The sequence below is a fragment of the Suncus etruscus genome, chromosome 14 (assembly GCF_024139225.1).
Source record: "Suncus etruscus isolate mSunEtr1 chromosome 14, mSunEtr1.pri.cur, whole genome shotgun sequence".
Classification (NCBI taxonomy): Eukaryota; Metazoa; Chordata; class Mammalia; order Eulipotyphla; family Soricidae; genus Suncus; species Suncus etruscus.
This window is the reverse complement of record NC_064861.1, coordinates 46,335,482-46,348,285: the sequence shown is the minus strand read 5'-3', so window position 1 is coordinate 46,348,285 and position 12,804 is coordinate 46,335,482. Positions and strand designations below refer to the sequence as shown.

The 12,804-nt window shown below is 35.0% G+C and overlaps 1 pseudogene; it reads right to left on the bottom strand.

Moving 5' to 3' along the window:
* Positions 1–670: 670 nt before the first annotated feature.
* On the bottom strand, positions 671–790 carry LOC126028806 (uncharacterized; annotated as a pseudogene).
* Positions 791–12,804: the final 12,014 nt, after the last annotated feature.

Below are 12,804 nucleotides of genomic sequence, written 5' to 3'. Positions count from 1 at the left end.
TTTTCTAAATGAGCTACTGAGTTATCAAGAAAATAAAAATGAGAAATTAGTCAAAGCACTATATTGTCAAGTTCAAAATGTGCACCCAGCTTATCTTTCATAAAAGCCAGAGCTCGTAAGCATGCTCTACTACTTATTATTACACTTATAACATCTAAGATAACCACTTGCTGAATCAATTTTAATTTTATGTATTATTAAGGCCTCTCAAAGAGAGAGTGCATGTTTATTAAATAGGTGCACTTCTTTCTTTCTTTCTTTCTTTCTTTCTTTCTTTCTTCTTTTTTCTTTTTTTTTCTATCTTTCTTTCTTTCTTTCTTCTCCCTCTCTTTTTTTTCTTTTCTTTCTTTCTTTTTCTTTCTCTCTTTCTTAGTTTCTTCTTTCTTTCTTTCTTTCTTTCTTTCTTTCTTTCTTTCTTTCTTTCTTTCTTTCTTTCTTTCTTTCTTTCTTTCTTTCTTTCTTTCTTTCTTTCTTTCTTTCTTTCTTTCTTTCTTTCTTTCTTTCTTCTTTCTTTCTTTCTTTCTTTCTTTCTTTCTTTCTTTCTTTCTTTCTTTCTTTCTTTCTTTCTTTCTCTTTCCTTTTTTTTTTTTTTTGGTGTTTGGGCCACACCAGGTGATGCTCAGGGGTTACTCCTGGCTAAACTTTCAGAAATCAGGTGCACTCTTTTTTACCATGTCTCCCCATTCACAATACAGACAAGGCAAAAGGCCTGGGCTAAGGTGTATATGGGGGTGTATTTACTATATCTCCTCTTTCTGTACAGTCAGTGTAAAGAACACACCAGGTGCACTTCTTTCTTATCTCTCAGATTTTCCACTTTTTACCTATTTAACTGTATTTTAACACTAATCAGTTCCTCATAAAAAGGAAAATATAAATGAAATAAGTTTCTCAGAATATTTCTAAGACATCTTGACTTTTGGTCGTCAAGTTTCATCTGTATAATCTTTGCCTGCATGTTTTAGTGCACTAAATTTTGTGATTATCAATCCTCTGCTTGGTGAATTATCTACAGGATTTTCTTAAAAGTGACACTCATTCTACATACATTATGGCCATGAAAAGATACTGAAAACTTCATAATGGTTTCCACTTGTCCAATATTGATGACAATGTGTACCCAATTTCACAAATGTAAAAAGGATCAGTCTATGTTTATAAATTTATGAAGTAAGAAAAATATATTTTTGATTATAATTTTGCCATTTTTCCATTTAGAATAAAATGCTTTTTCCTGTTCATAATCTAATGGATTTCTGTTATGTGTAGATTTATATAGATGGAAAATTTAGAAAATCTTCTTTTCCTGGGCATCAGTAATTGAAGCAACATTAATGAATTGGAACATTTTGGCAAGTAAACCCAACGCTCTCCATTCTTTGAAAATTCTGAGATTGAACTGTTTTATAAAGATTTTTTTTGCTAAAACTCCTGAGCTTTTAACTTATATGTAGCTTTAAATACAATTCATCATCTTATCTAATCTGATATTCAAGGATAGCTTTGTCAAATCAGAGTCAAGTATTTGGCAATAGCTCAAAAACTTTTAAAAAATGAATAAAAGAAAAATGATTTAAAGCTGAAAGATTTAAGTAGAAGTTTGAAATCTTTTTAAATACTGAAAAATGGACCCCTTCCTGAGTCTGCTAATACCATCTTTGGAATATAAATAGAAAAGGAACAGGGATGAATTGTGGATATCATTTGTCTATTCTCTCTATATATACATCATCAAGCATGCCTGCCAGATTATAATACATCCAGGGGTGCCAGAAGACTTCCACAAAATACAAATTTCCAAATGTCTCCTAGAAGAAATATTACAGGAATTAAAGTTATTTATCTTTGTCTATAGAATTTCTGGAGAACACCACCTTGTCCCTAAGATAACACATGGGGTACATAGGATAGAGGTTAAAATTATAGCTCTAGGGCCAAGTTGAGTCCAGTCTTTACTACTTCTATGGCTTTGAGAACATTCTAAAACCTATAATTGCTTTTATTTTTCATCTATAATATAGAAAAATTGTGTCTGTTTAATGGTATATATGATTAAATGCAAACATTTGCTAAATCCAAGCATACAGTTAACTCTGGAGCACTCAGTTGTTCTCAGTAAGTGCTTTGATGTAGCAATTAAATAAATAAAAATTATCAAGTTTATTAATTAAAATCCTTTAAATAGTAAATATTAAAAGAGTCCTTTAGGAAGTCATATATCCATTACTCTTCAATTTAAAAAAAAACCAATTAACTATCATAGTGACATAATGTTTTTCACTAACACAAATATCTACTTTGGAAGATGTTCTTGCAGTTTTTTTCCTAAATTGTGGTAAATGGAAATGAGAATTTTCTAGGTTGATATACAGCCGGCTCTGCATATAAATGCAATATGCATATTTTGCTTTCTTTTTGGTTGACTATAAGTTTGTGCTTCTTGCTACATCAGGACAGATGGAACTTACAGAGTTTTCTGGCTAAGGACATTGCATTTCAAAATTTGTTTGCCTGGCATGAAAGTTGGAACTCTCAGCTGCAAGATTTAAGGCTTTTTACTCTTCGGCTTGTTGTCAGTGTGACTCAGCCACACACCAAGTATTTTTCTTCAATTCTGTTATTTTGTGACAAGGTTTCTTATGGAAGAAGTCTGAATGCCCTGTTCAAGATTTTTTTTCAGTCTGTTTAGTTTGTTGGCCACTAGCCTGTTCTGCCCATTCCATTACCTTCCTCACAAAGCCTGATACTGCCTCCATACTCAGGGTATGTTTAGAGGTCATGAATACATTGACTGGTGCATAGAAGGCAAGATTTGCTCTGGCAGAGGACTGACATGTCTTATGCATACACTTAGGTTTACTCCCATTCACTGAAGCAAAAGTTAACAAGTTGGGATCAGACCAATTTTTTCTTTTTGTTTTGTAAGTTTTCTGTCCAAAAGTCAGAATTTTCATCCCTATTTTCTAGTAGAAAAAGATCTCCATTAGAATAGATCATTGTCCCTGAGTCAGTGCTGTTTGTTGTTAAGTATGCACTGTAACTCATATCATTCTTTTTTTTTTTTTTTTTTTTTTTTGGTTTTTGGGTCACACCTGGCAGTGCTCAGGGGTTATTCCTGGCTCCAGGCTCAGAAATTGCTCCTGGCAGGCACAGGGGACCATATGGGGCGCCAGGATTCGAACCGATGACCTCCTGCATGAAAGGCAAACGCCTTACCTCCATGCTATCTCTCCGGCCCAACTCATATCATTCTAATGATGACGTACCCTCATTCAACAGCCCACATGTAGATTTATAGTTTCCTTTGATATGACTTACATTTTAAATTAAAAAATCAGTTACTCAATTGGTATGGTCATTAAAATAGAGATTTTAAACAAAAGCTGGAATGATACAGACACCTACTAGAGATCTGCCATAGTACCTAGTTACAACACAGCATAGTACCTACAGTTACAACATATATTACAGTTGCAATACAAATTTGTTCAGAAGGTAGACCTGTGTGAAGTGGGTAATTTCATGGCTGGATCTATGTGAAGGTTTACTAAAATAAATAAATAAATAAATAAAAGCAGCAGCAACAACAACAACAACAACCACAAAGGGTGAGAAAGAAACTTTGGGAAATGTCTATGCCTGTCTTCTTGATTATGGGAATGATATCGAGAGTATTTGCAAAAGTTCAAGCTCATCAAATTGTATATATTAAAAATAAAATGTATTTTTGCTATGCTTTTTGTCTATCATTTATACCAGTTACTTAATGTCCTCATTTTGGGGGTTTGTTTTTAGGATCATACCTGTCTTTGCTCAGGGGCCATTCTTGGCTTTGTGCTCAGGAATGATTTCTAATATTCTTGAGAGCTATATGTAGTTCTGGGGATTCAAACCAGGGCAGGTCACATACAACACTAGTATTTTGCTGCTCTACAATATCTTTGGAACCCCATCTATTAACATTTGAAAAAGGTTATTGAAGCTGGAGAGATAATAATGGGATTTAAGTGTATGCCTTGCATATAACAACTCCAATTTAATCTCTGGCACCACATAGTTCCTGAGCCTCAACTGAGTGTAGCTCTGGATGTCTCCAAGTACCCCATGATGGTCCCAAGTAATAACAAACACAACAATGTTGGAACAATTCCATATCCTCAGGCCCATGCCTAGTTGGCAGAAAATTATTTATGGGGCCCTTGGTCTTTTTGAACACTAAGAACACCCCCCCAGATAAAATTAAAATGGAATAAGGAAGGAGGAATGATAAAACAAGAAGTGACAGGAGGCATGCATAAAAGCCTTAATCTCTTTAAATAATAAAATTAAAAATTACTTCTTTTTCTTAAATGAGGATTTCTCCAGTGATGTGTGGTAGCCCAGGAACTACCCAAACTGATGGTTGCCCCAGTAGTGTGGGCCAAAGGTTCCATTGCTCTGTTCTGATGCCATAGTATTGCTTAAGCTAGACAGCACAGGAGTCCACTATAGCCACCCTGCAGTATTCAAAAGCCATGTAGTATTTGGAATAGATCTTGAAACTTTGTCTATGTTACAAATGATTTCTAGCTCTTAGAGCTGTCTCTCCATCCTAAAGAGAGATTTGTTTTCTTCTTTGTCTCTGCATTTCTATCTAAACCCTGTAAAACAGCTTCCATTAGCAGTTTGGTGTTTATAGCTCAGGACACTTTTCTATGATGTAGCACAAGTATAAGTGCGTGCACCTACACACATGCATGTGCCATGTACCTACACAGAAAACATTCATACACATTGGATATGGATCTCAAGGCATGACTTAAAAGACGTGTTTCTTTATTTTCAATAAACCAACATAATTTTATTCTGAACTTCTATGCTTCCAAGCTGGCAGAAAATTTATCCTCAAATGAAGGCTCCCCAATTCCCAAGGGCTGTGCTGATGCCAAGATATTAAGATCTTAACAGGCACTATATTGTTAGAAAGGCTTATATTTCCTCTCTTGTTACTGATCACTGCTAAAGTGTCCATTGTCTCTGTTAATATAGCCTTTTCCAGAAATCTTTGGCAGCAGCTACACAGGTGGATAGGTTCTTTGAATGGATAATGGAATAGGAAAGAAAGCAGCATTTATCATCTAAAGAGGCATTCTACCCGCATATTTATATTGTCTCAAAAGAGGGAAAATGAGACTCTCCTTGTTCATCTTCATGCACAAATTTTTGTAAAATAATTACCATTAATCTTCAAAAGTATCTTTATGTTAACTATGAATTTACAGTGTTATCTTCATTTTCCTCCTAATAGTAAATTAGATTTTCACAAGGATTAGTAGAAAGCTTCATTGGCCTTCTATTTGGTTGAGGCTCTGTTTGTACAACCGTTTTCACTGATGAATACTTTTCAGTGGGACTCGGAGCTAAGTCTCTTAATTCAACGTGTGTACAGTTATATGCAACACAGAGTGATTCATTACCTGAATTATGAAAATGGCACCACTTGCTTTGAAAACCTCCTCATAATTCTTTTATTCCTCTTTCCCCATTACTTGAGTGTGTTGATTATTTTTTATTTCTATCTCTTTTTCCTTTTGTTTGTTCTATTTTTTGTTATTATTTCTTTAACCACAGTGGAATCTCAGCCCATGTCACTATGAGAAATGAAGTCTCCTAATGAAACAACTGGTGATAAGGACCTGGGCTTCTCAAACCTCAGATGCTGTCAATAACTATCTTTGAAGTTTAAAAGAGAAACATGAACTTTGGAAACTTGAAGAAACCAACTAACTTTGTGATTTTAGCTGTTTGGTTTGAGCAATGTATTTGAGGCACTTAGGTGTTAAAAGGGAAGTAAAGGATGGCACTTGACCCAGTTCACGTTAAATACTCAATTTGACTTTCAACCAATTTCTGAGGTTTCAGCAAAGTCAGGAACTTTTTGATCACCAGGACTCACAAAGTACTAAGGAACATTCATCATGTTATCTTATCTGATAGTGTGGCTACCACTTCTGTTCATCAAAATGGAAAAGTCAGTGCATTTGGGTGATACGCCCTTGGCATTGCAGTGTAAGGCACCTTAGAGACATTCTCTTGGTCAAGTTGACATGATCTAGAGATGTGAGAAGTAACGTTTTTATCTTCTAAACTCCTAAAGTTTTTATCAATTGTAAGTACCACTTCTTTCTAAAATCTCAATACTCTTTAGACAAGATGTCAACTTCATAATTCTATATTAGTATAACTAATAAAGCCGGATATAAAATAAATGCTTCAATTCATCTTTATTATTCTCCATTATAACCTTTGCATTATTAAATATTATTACAGATTTCTGACAATTTGGTAGCACCTAATGTATCCAAGTAGTACATATGAATTAGTAAAGGTCCAAATTAAATTTTATTTCCTAAAGTCCCTACAATAACAAGATAAGGAACTCATGATCATCAACAAAAGTTGTCTGAATTCTGTTACTGAAATGTTCTCCTAAGCATTGTTCTGAGTCCTGCCTATATTTTAAAGTTTCTTAAAGACTCCTTTTTTTTGTTTTTGTTTTTTGGGCCACATCTGTTTGATGCTCAGGGGCTACTCCTGGCTAAATGCTCAGAAATCGCCTCTGGCTTGGGGGACCATATGGGACACCTGGGGATCGAACCTTACCTCTAGCGCCACCTTCCCGGCCCCAAAGTCTCCTTTGCAATATATACACTGTTTCCCATAATCTTGGAACTGATGATTAGATATTACATTAGGTATAGACTATTTTCTTCTTTTCCTCATTGTTCTTTTTAAACTTTATTTCTTGGTCCCTCTTCCCTATACACTATTTACTTTGACTTGCATACTATCAGACTATCACTTTGAGACAGTTCTTTATTGGGGCCAGAGTGATAGTACAGGCATTTGCCTTGCATGCAGCCAACACAGGACAGACCCCGGTTCTGTTCCTATTATCCCATATGGTTCCCCATGCCTGCCAGGAGACATTTCTGAGCACAGAGCCAGGAGTAACCTCTGAGTGCTGCCAGGTATGACCTCCCCCAAAAGATAGTTCTTTATTAATATGTAAGAAATGCCAAATTACATTCATTGGCAATTTGGGCAGCTCACAAAGTCATTTACATAATCACTTTTTATTATTTTAATAAATCCAACACCTATAAGGATAATACATAATTTGTTTTAGCAATTCATTCATTTTCCTCCCTCTCTTTTAAGTATTTTTTTCTCAACTCTACTTACTCTAATCTTTTGTTTTCATATAAACCCACCTCTAAACTCATCATATTATTGGATTTTTCGATTGATCTAAGTTACAATCTCTTAGATTTTTTCATAGCATGTCCTTAGATTTTCAGTTTCTGAGATTGTCATGTCCTTAGATTTTCAGTTTCTGAGATTGTCAAAGTGAGGAACTCACTCTAGCTCTTACTTCATTCTATCTTCTCACCTTGTTTTCTTTTATTTATATGTTCTATTAAAATGCAAACAGAGTTATTTTATCTTTCACTCTAGAATGAACTTGTTCACCATACTGTTCCTTGCACTATAATCCCATTGTCTCATTTTAGACCTAAATAACTATAGGAGAATTAAATGATGAATAAACTATGCTCCAAATTACTGTGAACACTTTCAGACCATTTAGTAAATTATCATACTATCTGGTACTTTAAGAGCATACTTGGGAATAATTTTAGTATAAATTTTATATTTTCTCCACTTAAATTTTTTCTAATGTGTTTTAATTAACCCAATCAAAGTCACAGCCTATTCTGAATCACTGTGTAGATTTCTCAGGGGAACAATATTGAAACACTCAGGTCAGCTCTTAATAATATTTCTGGCCTAAGTTTTGATAATTCTTTTTACACTAGATGAGGAAAAAAATGGCATAAATCGCAAGGGAGAGAGCAAACATGAGTCATTATTGTGAATGAAATGATGTATTGCTTGCTTAATTCTCAAGGAAATGCCTTTAATTCATTCTTAAACTATGGGTCAACAGTCTTTCCTGTGTTTATATAGTAACTTTATTCATGGACCTGATATTTGGCCCCTTCCAGGGAATTTTGAGATCTCGTACCAGAAAAATGCTCTGTTTAGTGTATAAAGATGATCTGTTGACCTGCTCACTATGAGATCTCCTCTAGAATATTTCTCCAGAGGTGAAGCTTTGTAAAACTTTCTAAAGACATTGATTAATTCTTTTTTGATTTTTCTTTTCATGCTGACCTAAATTTGTAAGATACCTCAAAACTCTGCCCAATTTCGTGCTAGCTTAACTAAACTTTATATGAATCATATCTTTAAGAAGAAGCATAGAAAAAAAAAGAAGCATGGATAAAGGTATTCCCAGATAAGGTTATCTCTTAAAACTCAGTTTTATATTTGGGGTAAACCACAGAGCCTCTGCAGTTGAGTAAAGAAGGCCCTTCTGTGTATCATAGTACTTATAGTTCTGACTTTATTATGGTCTATGTAAATGCTAAAGAACTGATAGAGTAAATAATGCAAATCAGAAAAAATATGATCTTCAGTGGGGGAGAATATTTTTATGTTTGGGAAAATATTAGTTATTGGAAAATTTTAAAAGCAAACATGAAAGCTGCTTGCTTTAGGCATTAGTCACTGGTCTAATGTGAGTGGTATTAACAAACTCCCCTATAGGTACAATTAGACGCAAGCATCTATATGTACTGCTTCCTGTTATTTCCTTGTCCTCCATTATTAAGTTCAACAGGAGAATGGCATACTGATAAACAAAAGAGTGACCTAAGAGGATAGTTTAAATAGAAGCTTTTTGATATGAGAAGCACTGAACATGAGTAAGATAATATAATGTTTGATAAGACAAGGAAATAGTGGTGGACAGGGATCTTGTATACGTTGTTGGTGGTGAAGTGAGTGTGACTATACAAGTCAACACAATTATATACACAGTAACTTATCAATAATAAATTTTACATATATTTATTATTATTTTGAGGCCACACTAACAGAGCTCAGGGCTAACTTCTAGTTCTATGCTCAGAGTCACTCCTGGTAGTACTCAGGAGACCAAATGGGGTCAGGGATTCAAACTGGATCTGCCATATGTAAAGCAAATGTCCTTCCCACTGTATTGTTAGTTAGGACCTTAAAATATTAAAAAAGAATTATTATAGAGTTAGTGTGACTTCCTTTGCTTTTTCACTTCCTAAGAGTATGCACTAATAATGTTATCTTCGATTTTTGGTGGGGTAAAGAACATTTACATTTTATTGGAAGCATCTTTATCTCCATGATGGGGAGGAAATCTCCAGTTTATTTTTCCAGAAAGTAAGATACCCCAAAACTCTGGACAATTTCATGCTAGCTTAACTAAACTTTATATGGATCATATCTCTAAGAAGAAGCATGGATAAAGGTATTCACAGTCATAAGGTTATCTCTTAAAAGTCAGTTTTAACTTTTCTGTGTTGAAAGGAAGGGATGGTGATTCAGACTGATACGGAAATTCAGGGAATGAGAACAAGATTCTGGGGGATCAAAGAAGGTGTCTAAATAAATCCTGTAAAGATAAAACACAAAATGATAGAAGGGATGTGGTTCAACAGAAAGGAGGGACTGAGTTGACATAAAGAACAATGAACAATTTGAGTCAATAGTAAAGATTAGATGCAACAAGTATTCTATGCATTTGGTACCTTTTCCTAGAAGCTATCCTTCCATCTGATGTCCCTTCTTTGCTTTACTCTACCTTATATTTACAACCTTATATTTGGATAATTCTTGCTTATATAATATGGCTCAGTAAGACCACACTATCTTCAGTAACACTTCCTTGTTTCTTTTTAAGTAATATCATTATTTAAGCACTTTGATTACAGACATGATTGTAGTTGGATCTCAGTCATATATAGAATACCCCCCCTTCACTTGTGCAACATTCCCATCATCAATGTCTTCCATTCCTCCCTGCTTGTATTCAAGACAGGCATTCTAATTCTCTCACTCATTAACATTGTTATGATAGTTGCTAGTGTGGTTATTTTTCTGACTGTACTCACCACTCTGTGGTGAGTTTCATATCATGAGTTGGTCGTTCCAGCCCTCATCTCTATTGTCTGTGGGCATTATTACAATAATGTCTTTTATTTTTCTTAAAACCCATAGATGAGTGAGACTATTCTGTGTGTCTCTCTCTGATTTATTTCACTCAGCATAAAAGATTCTATGTACATTCTTGTATAGGAAAATGTCATGACTTCATCTCTCCTGATAGCTGTATAATATTGCATTGTGTATATGTACCATAGTTTCTTTAGCCATTCATCTGTTAAAGGGCATCTTAGTTGTTTCCAGAGTCTGGCTATTATAAATAGTACGGCAATAAATATAGGTGCGAGGAAGGCATTTTTGTATTGTGTTTTGTGTTCCTAGGGCATATCCCTAGGAGTGGTATAGCTAGATTATATGGGAGTTCAATTTCCAGTTTTTTGAGAAAACTCCATATTGTTTTCCATAAAGGCTGGACTGGACTGCATTACCACCAATAGAGAATGAGAATTCCTTTCTCTCCACATCCCCACAAGCACTGATTTTTCATGATCTTTGTGATGTGTGCCAGTCACTGTGGTGTGAGACGGTACCTCAGAGTTGTTTTGATTTACATCTCCCTGATGATTAGTAATGTGGAGTATTTTTCATGTGCCCTTCGATCATCCTTGATTCTTTTGCCCCAAATGAGGAGCTCCTGTACATAAATGTAGTGGCTCCATGCTTCTGTTCTCAGAATACTCAACCCAATAATGTAACCTCCACTGCATTTCAACAGATACCACTTGGTCCTCATTTCTCCAATCTATCTTTATCAGTAGCTTAAACACATAGTAGTCTCTTAATAATTTCTCAAAAAGTAGGAGAGAGGAGAGGGAGAAACAGAGAGAGAAATGAGAAATGAGCAACAGACACAAGCACAAAAACAGTAATGAACAGACAATGAAAATTGGTCAATACTTTCTAAAAAGTGGTGTCAAAACAGACTACATTGACCTTCTTAGATCCTTCACCTGTCTGATAAGTTTATTATTTTATTCATACTATACCATGATCAGAGAAAATTTTTTATAAAAATTAAAGTCTTTTTCTAACTTGCGAGTTGAAGTAACAGACAGACTTCATGAGAAAATAAATTTAATGACAGCTGAACTTCACTGATTGCCATATTGGCACATTTTTATTAGGTATGTGTCTTCTTAAGGCTGGGGAAAGGAATTTTAAGGCTTATTACAAGAAACTTGGGTGAGAGGCTATGGGGTTTGTCATGCTTGTGACTGTGGATGTAGCTTTTCCACATAGTTTTATTGCAGTACCCAGTTCCAGGTTAATCTGTCCTGAATTAGATCTGGCATCTGCTTTGAGTCTGAACTCACTTAATTGGCATTACAAGGAGGCAGGATGTCAGCGCTATACAAGGTTCTATGTGAGAGAGCACAGTGGGTGACCATGATTTGTATGCACAAAAACAAAACAAAACAAAACAAAAACCACATCAGTGTTTAGCAGAGAGAGCACTTGCCTTACAAATAGGCTAACCTGAGTTTGTTCTCACACATTGCATATCATTCCCAAACACTGCCAGGATTTATCTCTAAGTGTAGAGCCAAGCATAAACCCTGAGCACCACCCAAAACGTGCAAACCAAAAACTAAGTTGAGTTGTCATCTTCTGCTTCTCATGAGTTGAAAAGCAATAAATAGGTTGATTGAAAGAAAAACTGTACCGAGATCTCTGCTCCATATTATGAGCTCATTGGCCTTGGGCACACTCAAAATGCCATGGACTGTAGACCATTTGTGGACCATATGCCATGGTGGACCATGTGACCCTTGAGTCCACAGCCTTAATACAAGACAGACCAAAACCATCTGCAAGACCAAATTTAACTGCCACTACTTCCAGAAAATCTTCCCTGATGCTCTTTCCCCAGGTTTGTTCTCTAAATTCCTCTATTCTATTAATCTGTGCCATGGGTGCTGATGTAATTTTAGATGGCACATGGACAAGGTATTTAATAATATCCCATTGTGAGGGGCTTACTACATTTTTTTCACTCCTTTTGTTCTCATTATGTAACAGAAGCTTAAGCTTAGAGCTCATAGGATTTTGCCAACTCTATTTTTAGCTAGCCAAATATATATTATATATTTTTATTGAGTCACCATAAATTACAAATTTATTGGTGATTGATCTCAGATATACAATGTTCCAATAGCAGTCCCTACACCAGTGTTAAAATGTATAGTAAAAAGTATACATTGGACTTAAAATTTTGCTTAGTGAGAGTAATAACATTGAGTTTTCAGATATTTTCTTTTTACTACAAGGGATACCTCTGTTGTATTTATAGTTGTGACATAATTCTTCCCTTGAAAATGCATAGATCTCACACATGTGCTTTTCAGACCCATGTGCATGCATCTACTGTCCAATACTTTCCTCTTGAGATGTGGACTTTCCTACTTTCATGCTGGGTTGGGTACCAGAACTTCCTCTACCTTTGTAGAAGTGCGTATTGTCTCTTGAGTGTGTTATTCTCTCTCTTTCTTATACTTTTCATCAGAATTTGCAAATAAGACCTGTTTACTTCAAAAATGCATGTATTTAGAGGTGAATGGAAGTTAATGGAAAATATTAACAGCAATTATTAACATATAGAAAATATTGTGAATAACTAAAATTTAAGAACAAATATGCATTCTGTGATCTCATATGTACTAGAGTCCATTAAGGTTAAAATAAAAAAACATGTGTTATAGGCAGACTAAGGAGAACTAA